Source organism: Nothobranchius furzeri, chromosome 12, assembly GCF_043380555.1.
Source record: "Nothobranchius furzeri strain GRZ-AD chromosome 12, NfurGRZ-RIMD1, whole genome shotgun sequence".
Taxonomy (NCBI): domain Eukaryota; kingdom Metazoa; phylum Chordata; class Actinopteri; order Cyprinodontiformes; family Nothobranchiidae; genus Nothobranchius; species Nothobranchius furzeri.
This window is the reverse complement of record NC_091752.1, coordinates 31,088,123-31,100,743: the sequence shown is the minus strand read 5'-3', so window position 1 is coordinate 31,100,743 and position 12,621 is coordinate 31,088,123. Positions and strand designations below refer to the sequence as shown.

At 42.9% G+C, this 12,621-nt stretch overlaps 1 protein-coding gene across 3 annotated transcripts in view; it reads right to left on the bottom strand.

Moving 5' to 3' along the window:
• Window positions 1-12,621, bottom strand: part of LOC107375951 (protein bicaudal C homolog 1) — a 110,474-nt gene that overhangs the window by 96,330 nt on the left and 1,523 nt on the right. The gene's annotated exons all lie outside the window — the stretch shown is intronic.

The following is a 12,621-nucleotide window of genomic DNA, read 5'->3' as shown; positions in this document are numbered from 1 at the left end:
CAGAAAACGGAATGCAGAATTTCAGCGGGGGGACAGATTGAGACAGAATGTCATGCGTCTGTGACAGTGTGTGTCCTGTCACTGTGACCCAATTGATCATGCGCCCTGGCTACTTGGACAAGGGAGATCTCCGTTTGGCTGACTGGTTAGCGCGCGTGACTTTCATCTGGGAGTCTGGGGATCGAATCCCGATTGGACTGTTTTTTTTTATATCCGCCACAGATCTCTCTGAAGAATTCACAACATTGACGGCTTCAGCAACACTGTGCCACTCCGTGGATTTTCTCTTATTTGTTTTGCAAAAGCACTTTCTTTCATTTTTCTACCTCACCCACAGGTATCTCAATTTCTGCTTCTGTGAAATTGCGCTTCCTTGCTCTGCCTTGATCTATGGTGGCCATGTCATTGGCGGAGCGCTGCAACAGCCGGCTTATGTACATGCATGAGATCCACAAGGCACTTTGCAGTGACTATTTATGGCAGTAAGTGGGCGTGGTGAGGGCGGGATGTGACTAAAATGCAGCTGAGAAACATTCTAGATAGTTTCTTATCTATGAAGGGGAGACTGCGTGCAGCTGTGCGTACTCCATGTTTGATAGATCACAAACCTAAATGGCGTAAGTACATTTTTTTGCTGAGCTTAGGTACAGTTTTAGTAAGGATTCTACGCAATGTTTGATAAAAGAGACCCCAGGTGTTTGTGTCTTCAGCGTCAGATCCGTCAGATCTGTATTTCCCAATATATTTTTGTCTTTTTTGTTATTTATTTTTGCCTAAACATAAAATTTATTATGAAAATGTTTGCTTCATCTTGGTTCTCTGCCTCCTTAATCTGCATTTATATCCATTTCAACCCCTCCTCCTCCAATCCAAATTTACAAAACTGAACAGACTTAATACCCTCTGATATCACAGCCTCTCTCTTCAGTCCAATCCTGAAAGGGTTGCCGAGCAACAGTACTATCAAACAGATGCTCAAAGTGACAGATGTTGCTGTCTGACAAAGATGAAAGACTTCCAGGAAACAAGACTCAATGACCTAAAGGTCACAAGGGGGAGAGTGAAGGGGGGTCTAAATGCACAAATGTAAATAAACAAAACCTACAATTTCATGTTTTAAACAACGCACATCTTTTTAAATGTTAACCATATATCTCTATAGCGGAATTATTTAAATCAAAAACTGAGACATTCATTTCTGGCAACATTCGGTAAATGTTGCCAAATGATTACAAAATACTGTACATTCCTGGTGCCTGGTATCTACAGTGTTAGATCCCCCAGGGAGCACAGGGAGGCAGGCTTATGGCACTGCAAACAATTCTTTGTTATTAAGAAATCCCTGACAGTTTGTTTTCACAGGATATTCATTACAAGGCAGGTCTGACTAAGATTATTATGGCATTTTTCTTTTATTACTGTACCTGATATTGAACGGAATCTTTGTATCGATGAGCCAATTAATAATAGTTGGTATGTAATAATAACATAATTCAGTTCAGGGTTTGGGAGGTGCCTTAAGTCAGAAAAACTCCCAAAACTATGACTTTTGATTAATCCACTCATTCTCTTTTGTTCAAATAAAGAATATTCTGGCAATGGAACAAACTGGATATGAAAATATCTTTTTTCCCTCCCCTTTAAAGTGGAGAAAAGGCAGACTGTAATGGATGTTGAATGAGGAGAGAGAACAACAAACCAAAACCCAAGGTTATCCACACATAAACACTAAAGGCTCCTGGGGGAGGAGTCAGAGGCAGGATGGTGTGTGTGTGTGTGTGTGTGTGTGTGTGTGTGTGTGTGTGTGTGTGTGTGTGTGTGTGTGTGTGTGTGTGTGTGTGTGTGTGTGTGTGTGTGTGTGTGTAGAATACACACATGCCCAGGGAAAGCCAAGAAGTGCCACCTCCAAGAAACATTTCTAAAATAGCAACCGCAAACCAGACAGAATGTAAATCTGCGCTTTGAAAAACGCTGATGAAAAAGAGGCTTGAGGGCCATAGAAAAACAGGTATTCATTTCAGACCATTTACAGTTCCAGGAGCACAGAAATGGATCACAGCACTCCAGCTTCACTCGAAATGTTGAACCAGCACTCCTGGTTTTATTTTTCTTGAGTAATCCATTACAGGTTTTTCCTGCCAACTGAAGCTCAGTTATATTCATCGACATAAATATGCGCCTATATATATTACAGCTTCTGAAGGCCTGATCATGCCCAGCATGAAGGAATTCAAAGTGTAAGCAAAGCTGAACAAAACTGTTTAATTGCATCAGCATGTTTCTAGAAATAAAGGTAAAGAGGAGAGAGAATGAAAGACGGCAAGACATTAGCACATAAACTTCAATCAAAAGCAGAAACAGAAGTTGAAAGAAAGAAAGAAAGAAAGAAAGAAAGAAAGAAAGAAAGAAAGAAAGAAAGAAAGAAAGAAAGAAAGAAAGAAAGAAAGAAAGAAAGAAAGAAAGAAAGAAAGAAAGAAAGAAAGAAAGAAAGAAAGAAAGAAAGAAAGATGGCAGTTCATTCACCTAGTCATTTTAGCACATCCTGGCTCAAGAAAATGATTTAAAAATATGAAAAAGTTGCATAGTATGGCTTTAACAATAATTGTTACATCATAACATATTCTGACAAATTGGGCAACTTTTGTTTAACATCATTTTAAAAGTAGTTGATGCTCATAACCACAGAAGCACCTGTGTCAAAAACCAACATCATAATAAAAAAAAAAAAAAAAAAACTGGCTCAGTAGAACAATCTGAAGGAAAGTTACATTTGCTTATATTTCCTCACATTAGCAGAACCGCTCTTGGTCAAAGAGTTGTTTTCTGTGAGGGAACATCTGGAAAGGCATCTTAGTTGACACATTTGCAAGAAACAGCTGCATTTCTAACTAAAATACAGAGCAGATTGGAATACCATGAGTGTGCTTCCTCCTGCCCTGATCAGGACTGCCGGGAAAAATCCATCCATTTTCTTTTTTCACCCACAACAAAGTACAAGGTTGTGGGTAATATATCCAATATGAATATATTGGCAAATATCGGTTATCAGTCATAACAGTGATATTATTATCAAATATTGGTCAAAACATTTCATATCGGTGCATCACTAAAAAGAATTATGTGCATTTGGAAGACTATTTTGTATATGGTTTCTCAGAGTGCCCCCGCCCCCCCCGGAAGTCACCATGGCCTCTCTGATGCCACTCTTCTGCTCTGACCTGCCAGTGCTGTATAGTTGAGCATCGCCAGATCTGAAAGCTTTGTCACAGGCCTTTAGCAGGAACCTGACATCTTTGGTCATCCATGGCTTGCTGTTGGGGAAGGTGCACATTTTCTTTGTTGTTGTGACAGTATCCATGCAATGTAAGAGAGAACAGAGGAAGTGTAGGTCTCAAGGTTTTCATCTTTGAAAATGGACCAGTTGGTACTATAAAAGCAGTCCTGTAACTGTTCTGATGCTTCTTCCGGCCACACCTGAATCACTCTGGTCTCACTTTTCAGATGAGTGGTCTACATGCTGGAGTTAAAAACAGGGAGATGTGGTCGAACTGGCCTAGGTGGGGGGAGGGCTGTTGCTTTAAAACCTTGTCTAATGTTGCTGTAAACGTGATAAAGTCCATTTTCACCACTTGTGGGGAACTGCACATGCTGATATAATTTTGGAAGCACAGTTTTAAGATTTGCCTTGTTAAAATCACCAAGGCAAATGTTAAAACTGTGCTTTGATGCACATAGATGCCCCATAGTTTCTGGCATCTAGACGGTCCTGCATTTTTCTGGGTTTTGTTATGTTCATATGCCAAAGTCAGGATTGTGTCGTAGCACTGGACAAAAACACGGGAAATTCTGATATCTCTACAGTGGATCTGATGAAAGCTGGAAAAACAGAGCAGAGTTTGAATGTTCAAGAGGGAGCAACAATGGGGGGATGAGAAAACAAATCCCTGCAGCACATTTTCTAAAGGATACTGCTTCCTGTTTGGGAGTCTTATTAAGCATTCAGGAACAGAAGGAGGCTTAGGCCCTCACACACAGAACTAGGGCTGGGTGGCGCGGTATTGCAATATTTTTCATATCAGTCGATACTGACAAATACCACAATTTAAAACAAATCACTTTTTTGCCAATTGTTGAAGCAGCAATCCGGAGTTGTCCACATTTCAAGAATAATGATTTTCAGAAACCCGTAAAAGTGCTAGCCTGACTCTGTACTGTGATATCATGTAGGCAATGTGACAACTATTTTTTTGTTAAGCCTACCTCCCAGCCCCACCACCCAACCCATCTCATAAAGGCCCCCCTGCAAGGTGGCCGGTGCCAGTCGTGGTGGCAACCCCCGTACCCGCTGGTGGACACCAGAGGTTCGGGGAGCCGTCAGGCTGAAGAAGGAGGCCTACAGGGCGTGGCTGGTCGGTGGGTCTCCGGAGGCAGCAGACAGGTACCGGATAGCCAAGCGGGGTGCAGCAGTGGCAGTTGCCGAGGCAAAATCTCGGGCGTGGGAGGAGTTTGGTTAGGCCATGGAGAAAGACTATCGATCTGCTCCTAAGAGGTTCTGGCAAACTGTCCGGCGCCTCAGGAGAGGAAGGCAGCAACTCGCTCACACTGTTTACAGTGGGGATGGGGAGCTGCTGACGTCAACTGGGGCTATAGTTGGATGGTGGAAGGAATACTTTGAGGAGCTCCTCAATCCCACCTACGCGCATTCCGAGGAGGAACCAGAGCCGGGAGACCTGGGGATGGACTGTCCAATCTCGGGGGCAGAAGTTGCTGAGGTAGTCAAACATCTACACAGCGGCGGAGCCCCGGGGGCGGATGAGGTTCGTCCTGGGTATCTCAAGGCTATGGATGTTGTAGGGCTGTCATGGTTGACACGTCTCTGCAACATTGCGTGGTCATCGGGGGCAGTTCCTGTGGAGTGGCAGACCGGGTTGGTGGTCCCCATCTTTAAGAAGGGTGACCTGAGGGTGTGTTCCAAATATAGGGGGATCACACTCCTCAGCCTCCCTGGAAAGGTCTACTCCAAGGTACTGGAGAGGAGGGTCCGATCGATAGTTGAATCTCAGATAGAGGAGGAGCAATGTGGTTTTCGTCCTGGCCGTGGAACTGTGGACCAGCTCTATACCCTTGCAAGGGTGATGGAGGGGGCATGGGAGTTTGCCCAACCAATCCGCATGTGTTTTGTGGATTTGGAGAAGGCTTATGATCGTGTCCCCAGGGGCACCCTGTGGGGGACGCTCCAGGAGTATGGGGTGGGTGGCTTTCTGTTAAGGGCCATTCAGTCCCTTTACCAGAGGAGCGTGAGTTTTGTCCGCATAGCCGGTAGTAAGTCGGACCTGTTCCCGGTGAGGGTTGGACTCCGCCAGGGCTGCCCTTTGTCACAGGTTCTGCTCATTACCTTTATGGACAGAATTTCTAGGCGCAGCCGTGGTGTGGAGTGTGTCGAGTTTGGTGGTAGGAGAATCTCGTCTCTGCTTTTTGCGGATTATGTGGTCCTCCTAGCTTCATCCAGCTCTGACCTTCAGCTCTTGCTGGATAGGTTCGCGGTCGAGTGTGAAGCGGCTGGGATGAGGATCAGCACCTCCAAATCTGAGACCATGGTTCTTTACCGGAAAAGGGTGGCTTGCTAACTCCGGGTCGGGGGAGAGGTCCTACCTTAAGTGGAGGAGTTTAAGTATCTCGGGGTCTTGTTCACGAGTGAGGGTAGGAGGGATCGGGAGATCGACAGGCAGATTGGTTCGGCGTCTGCAGTGATGCGGACGCTGAGCCGATCTGTCGTGGTGAAGAGGGAGCTGAGCCAGAAAGCCAGGCTCTCGATTTACCGGTCGATCTACGTCCCAATCCTCACCTATGGTCATGAGCTTTGGGTAATGACTGAAAGAATGAGACTGCGGATACAAGTGGCCAAAATGAGTTTCCTCCGTAGGGTGGCCGGGCTCAGCCTTAGAGATAGGGTGAGGAGCTCGGAGATTCGGGAGGGACTCTGAGTAGAACCGCTGCTCCTCCGGATCGAAAGGAGCCAGTTGAGGTGGTTTGGGCATCTGGTCAGGATGCCTCCTGGACGCCTCCCCGGGGGAGGTGTTTTGGGCATGTCCTGCCGGCAGGAGGCCCCCGGGTCAACCCAGGACATGTTGGAGAGGTTACATCTCCAATCTGGTCAGGGAACGCCTTGGGGTCCTGCCGGAGGAGCTGGTGGAGAAGGCCGGGGAGAGGACGGTCTGGAGCTCCCTAGTTGGGATGCTGCCCCCGCGACCTGGACCCAGATAAGCGGAGGAAGACGACGACGACGATATATATATATATATATATATATATATATATATATATATATATATAAACTAGCACTTTCTTCCTCTGTACCATTCAAAGTAGATGAGTATTCCAACACGTGTACAAATAACTGCAATTATCTTTTACATGTTTCCATATCTATATCTATATCTATATCTATATCTATATATATATATATATATATATATCTATATCTATATATATATATCTATATCTATATATATATATCTATATCTATATATATATCTATATCTATATCTATATATATATATCTATATATATATCTATATATATATATCTATATATATATATCTATATATATATATCTATATATATATATCTATATATATATATCTATATCTATATCTATATCTATATCTATATCTATATCTATATATATATATATATATATATATATATATATATATATATATATATATATATATATATTTATATATATTAGATTAGATTATATATGAATTGACAGCATTAGAGAATAATGATTGTAAAACAATGTGTTTTAGCTCTGTTGCCCAGCTAGACGTGTGCGTTCAAAAACAAGAGGCATTGCCTGCAGTTGTTTTGATTAAATAAGTTTATTTTAAACTAAAATCTTCAAGCATTAGGGGAAAGAAAATGGAAATACTATTTTTTATATCAAGTACATGAAATGTACATTGAAAGTTAAATTCCCTCAGCTTGTTTTAAATTGCCTATTTCTTCTTTAAAATTAGCAATAATAAAAGACTTATGAAAAGACAAAAAAACATTTTCAGAGTAAATTTAAGCAGTTTGCAAAAGAAAAAAATGTTTCACATTAGATGTCAAAAACACAATTTTATAAATTGAGAAGTAAAAACCCCCCACAAAATTAGCACTTTCTTCCTCTTTGTACCATTCAAAGTAGATGAGTATTCCAACACGTGTACAAAAAAAACTGCAAATATTTTTTACACGTTTCCATTTTAAAATAAAGCTAACCATCTGTGGTTCAGGAGCCGGGAAAATCATTTAGTTCAACATAGAAACAGATTCACTAGTCTAATTGCGGGCTGTTGTCACCGTTTTTCAGTAAACACGTTATAATGTGTACAAACACTGGCCCACCAAGTCCCAATCACCACTAAACGGTCATCACCACCGCTAGGTAGCTGTGGTTAGAAGACACAGGTAAAGTACGGGTTTAGGGCCTCCTCTGTGAAAATAAAAACAGAATCATTCCCACACATCGTCGCCTGCACATAAGCTAGGCATCCACTCTGTTCCTGGGTGCCAAGAGTAAAGCAGTAAACCCTGAGAGCAGATGGTGTGGTATTTTGTTCACGTCACACTAATTACTGAGGAAAACCTGCATCCCTGCCAGTGCTAGAGACAGAAAATTTGTAATTGCAGAGCAGCTAATAATTTCCATTCTCCTCTCATGTAAACTGTGCTACAGCAGAAGGGTTGTAAAGCATGGCTGAAACACGGAGGGGCTCAAGAGTGTAGGCTGGGGTTTCGAACCAGTAAGGAGAAATTTTTATCAATTAAGTATTTTTTATTTTATTTTTTTAAATTGGGAATAGGGCTGTCGCGGTAACAGCAAAAATGAAATATCGCAATATGAAGAAACCCACCGCGCTGCATCATGGGCCACGGCGATTACTGAACTTGGTTCAACTCAATGATGCATGTTGAGAAGGATGGCTGCACTGGTATCAAAACGAAACGTTACTTCGCTCCTTTGGGAGCACTTTGGTTTTTAGTACGTCAGCTGCTGCGCAGCCAGAGTCCTTGGCCGAGACAGAGCTGCAGCGGCAAAAATAAATAAATAAATAAACGCTCGGAGACCTGCTGAAGTCCCGGACAAGCACTGCTTCTGCAACTGTCCCGAAGAGTTTGAGCCGAGCTGGAGCTCACTCGCTACCTGCAGGAGGAATGCATTCACCCTAAAGAAACCCCCCTGACATGGTGGAGCAACAACCGGGAGAGATTCCCTTTGCTCGCCAGAGACGCACGCAAGTACGTGTGCGTTAGTGCAACGAGCGCACCATCCGAGAGGGTTTTCAGTGTTGCTGGAAATGTTGCCACCCCTCTCAGATCCTCTCTCAAACCGTATATGGTTAACATGCTGGTTTTCCTTGTGGGTAACAAGGACGTGACCAAGCTATAAATCACCGTCATTCGTGTGTGTGAAAGTGAAATGATAGTGCGCCACCCCCCCCACCCCCCACCCCGGCGCGCGCGCGCGCGCCCGGTACATGTAATTTTTTATGCTTGATTTTAAACAACTAAACAAAATGGGGACTTGTTTCTTATTTGTTAGATGTGGCAGCCAAATTTGCATTTAAAAGTTTAACCTTCTCCTGAATTTTGTTGTTTTTAAGTTCAGTCGGACTCCGACTGTCGGAGAAACAAACGTTACTGCGATCTGTGTTGTTACTGCCCTTTGATCTGCATTCAGTAAAGTGTTATAAAAGAAGGCATGGCAATTTTTAACCTTTTTTAAATGTGTAAACATTATGTTTAGATAGTACTGCAATAAAAAGAAAATGCTGCAATAATATTGCACACCGCAATATTAAGCCACCCTGAATCACCGCAGGGGGAATTCCTCAACCGCGACAGCCCTAATTGGGAACACAGAAAGAGGTGATTTTTACTCACCATAATTTACTCTTGTCACACTGCTTCCATCAGACCTACTCTGATCTGTTACTATTGGAGACAGCACAGTTTATGACTGGGAGCTTGCTTAAATACTTCAAAGTCTTAATGTGTTCCATTATGGCCCAAGGACTTAGATACTACTGCACTTGGGGGCCACGGTGGCACAAGAGTCAAGTGTTCGCCCCATAATCGAAAGGTTGCAGGTTCAAGCCCCACTCAGTCCGTCGCTGTCGTTGTGTCCTTGGGCAAGACACTAAACCTGCCTTGCCCGCTGGTGGTGGTCGGAAGGACCAGAACTCTAGAAGGTGCTATATCAAATACATTTACCACTGGCAAGAAGGTTCACTGAAAATACTGTGGTAATTCATCTGCTGTACCAAATGTTCTCAAGGGTTATTAAAGATATTTTTTTATAAAGCGTAGCAAAAGCACTGATTTAATAAGCAGATTAGAGTTCATAGTTGCTCCAAAAAAATAAATGTACCATAATTTCCAGACTATAGAGCGCACCTCAATACAAGCCGCACCGGGCTAAAAGCCGCAGATATCTACTGAATTGAAAACGTAGTTTAACTGAACGTAACTGAACTGATCAGTATCAAACAAAACAGAAAAGTTATTGATTCGTTTATTCATTGTCCTCCTGCACACTGAAACCACTGAAGTCATCATCTTCTTCAGTGTCGGGAGTTGAACAGCCTCAGAAGAGCTTCGTCACATACCTTTTCTCAGTCAGTGTCGCTCTCCGTGTTGCTGTCATCATCCCGGGATGAAGCTCGGAACAACAACAACTATAGCTTTATTGTAATTTAGCTATTAATCACTATTTTGGAACTGGAACTGTTCTAGGCTGGTTTAGGTCGTATCTTTCTAGCAGAAGTGTCTATCTAACCCAAATCATGTCAGATTCTACCCATCTGTTCTGTGGGGTATCCCATAACACAATTTTGGGTCCACTCCGGTTTCTACTATATATATGCACCATCTTAAATAGATAATTCATTATTGTCATAATGTCTCCTATCACCTATATGCCGATGATAATTCAGCTGTACATCTCCTTTAAGGATTCTGATCAATGTGTCTTGAAGGCCACTCAAACGCTGGTCCAAAACGGTTTTTATCATTTAAGAAACATCTCCAAACTGCAAAGGTTGGTGTCAAAACACAAACTTGACATGGTTATCCATGCCTTTATCTGCTCCTGTCTAGATTACTGTAACACACATTTCACATGTTTTAACAAAAAAGCCTTTGGCCACCTTCAATTGGTCCAGAACTCTGCAGCGAGGCTCCTAACTGGAGCAAACAGAAGAGCTCACATCACTCCTATTCTAATGTCCCTGCACTGGTTAACCATTAAGTTTAGACGTCATTGTTGAATCCTGACTATAACTTTCAAGGCTCTACGAGGCTAAGCTTCTCCTTGTATTACTGAACTGTTAAAGCCTTACGCCCGGAACACATCAGACGCGGAAGTACGACGATGCGCCACGAAGCGCCGTGGAGCGCCAAGCGCTTCTATTCAGCGCCCTTGTTAACCTACGGTCTCGGTCATATCAGCTGCATAGCACTGCGAAGCGCGATGAAGGCTCGCACCATGCAGCAATCTTTTCGGCGTGAGCTCCATTGTTGTCGCAAGCCATGACTGAGCTGCATCAATTCTGGCAGGAAGTCAAACCAAAACAGAAGAGACAGGCGAGTAATATTTAACCAAATAAAGACATTTTTCAAAAAACGGGGGGGGGGGGGGGGGGGAACTGTAGGAGTGAGCAGAAGCGCTCATCGAAAATTCTCGCCTGATGTGAACAGAGGAGCAGCGGGCAGTGAGAGAATTTCGTGAGAGATCCGCTTCGCAGCTGATGTGTTCCGGGCGTTATGCTCCAACCCGTGACTCCAAAAGAAAAAGGTTTAGAATTCTGAAGAGAAAGGCACTGGGGTCAGAAATGTAGTCCTGCACTGCATTCATGTATTTGATCTTGCCCTTTCACAGCACATTGTAGTTTCTCATGTTCATTTCCTCGTCTCTACCAAATCTGATCATTCAGACTAGACCAAAGCTGCCAAGGCAGCAATGGTGATTTGCAAAGATAACAGGAGTGTTCCTTACAAGATTGGGTTCCCATCGCAATAATCCTAAAATGTTAAAGGACTTATATGTCAAAACAAATGTATGTTGGGGAAAAAAAAAACAATCTGATGGGTTTTTATTTAAGGTGGGCACAAATTCATTTTTGCTCTACACCAAACCATAACAAAGCTTTCTCTACGAAGGTCGGCCCCTAACACCAGAACTGCTAGCAGGAGTGATTGTAGAAGCAGGAGTCTGATTTCAGAGTTTTAAGTTTCCAATGTCTAGCATTGTTCCAACATCTAAAACCAAATTTTAAATGTTTTTTAATCCCGATCCAGATGGTGGCTAAAGCCCTGCTAAGCCAAACTCATGCAGCCACATTACCCAGATCCAGCCAACAGCCAGAAATATTATGAGAAAAGTAATCGCAGCATGATTTGATCTGTGGCTCTTTCACGAAGGTCAAGTCACACTTCATTTTCCGGGAAAGACAAACCAGAGATATTGTCACAGACAATATAAGGCCGGATAAAGAAATATACTGGAGTTCCCGTGAAGTTATTTCAGTACGGGCCAAACTCTGACCTTCAGAACACTTTGTACCACATCCTAATCTAAAAGTTATCCAATCAAAACAGACCCAGATGTTAGAAAGGTGTGAGCTAAGTGGATGAGGCTGAAAGAGCCATTTGTTAGGGGTGGAATTTACACCTACAGAGCAAAATAAAATAAAAAAACTAAGATTTGATCCAAAGTGATCTGAAACATATCCAGGTCATTACAAATTCAACAGATTCTAGGACTTTGTAACATCTACAGAGACATACCCAAGGTAGATGACATTAATCAAGATTACCTCGATTTGCTGAAGAGCAAAAGGTCAAAGGTCATGGCTGAGAAAGCACGGCATTTAAACTTTCACCTATGGCAGACCAGAGACTGGAGCACAACAGCCGCTTCTACTCGGCATCCGAGCTGCAATGTCAACATGATGTGAGTCGGCAATGATGTCATCAAGGAGCAACTGGGAAACAGGATGCTGGCAGAAATGACAGACCGAACTAACAAACTGTTGAGACTCACTTAAGCAAAATTATTAAGTTTTATACACAAAAGTGCACAGGCATAAACAACAGACATTTCAGTAAGCCATGTGACGTGGCACATGGTATGTCCGGAGGACTTGGATCCAGGGCCGGCCTCTGGTTAAGTTGTTTTCCTGGAAGAGTTTGGGATGACATGGAGCTTTGAGGAATGTCTCGAACTGCGAGGCAGCAAGCAGGACATTCTCCAGAGGAGCTACATGTGAGCAACGACACATCTGTCTGTGTGTGTGTGTGTGTGTGTGTGTGTGTGTGTGTGTGTGTGTGTGTGTGTGTGTGTGTGTGTGTGTGTGTGTGTGTGTTAGAGCTGCTTTCCTAAACATGACACATTAAAATATCTATATAATGACTAATGAGAACAAAAAATAAATACACACGGTTATCAGCAATGTTGACACACTTAATATCCATCCAATTTTCTTTTCAACATGCTCCTGACTAATAAAAGCTGTTTGGCTGCTTCACAGGTCCAACTCAGTGTCTTTCTGCAAAACTGATAAAGAATCC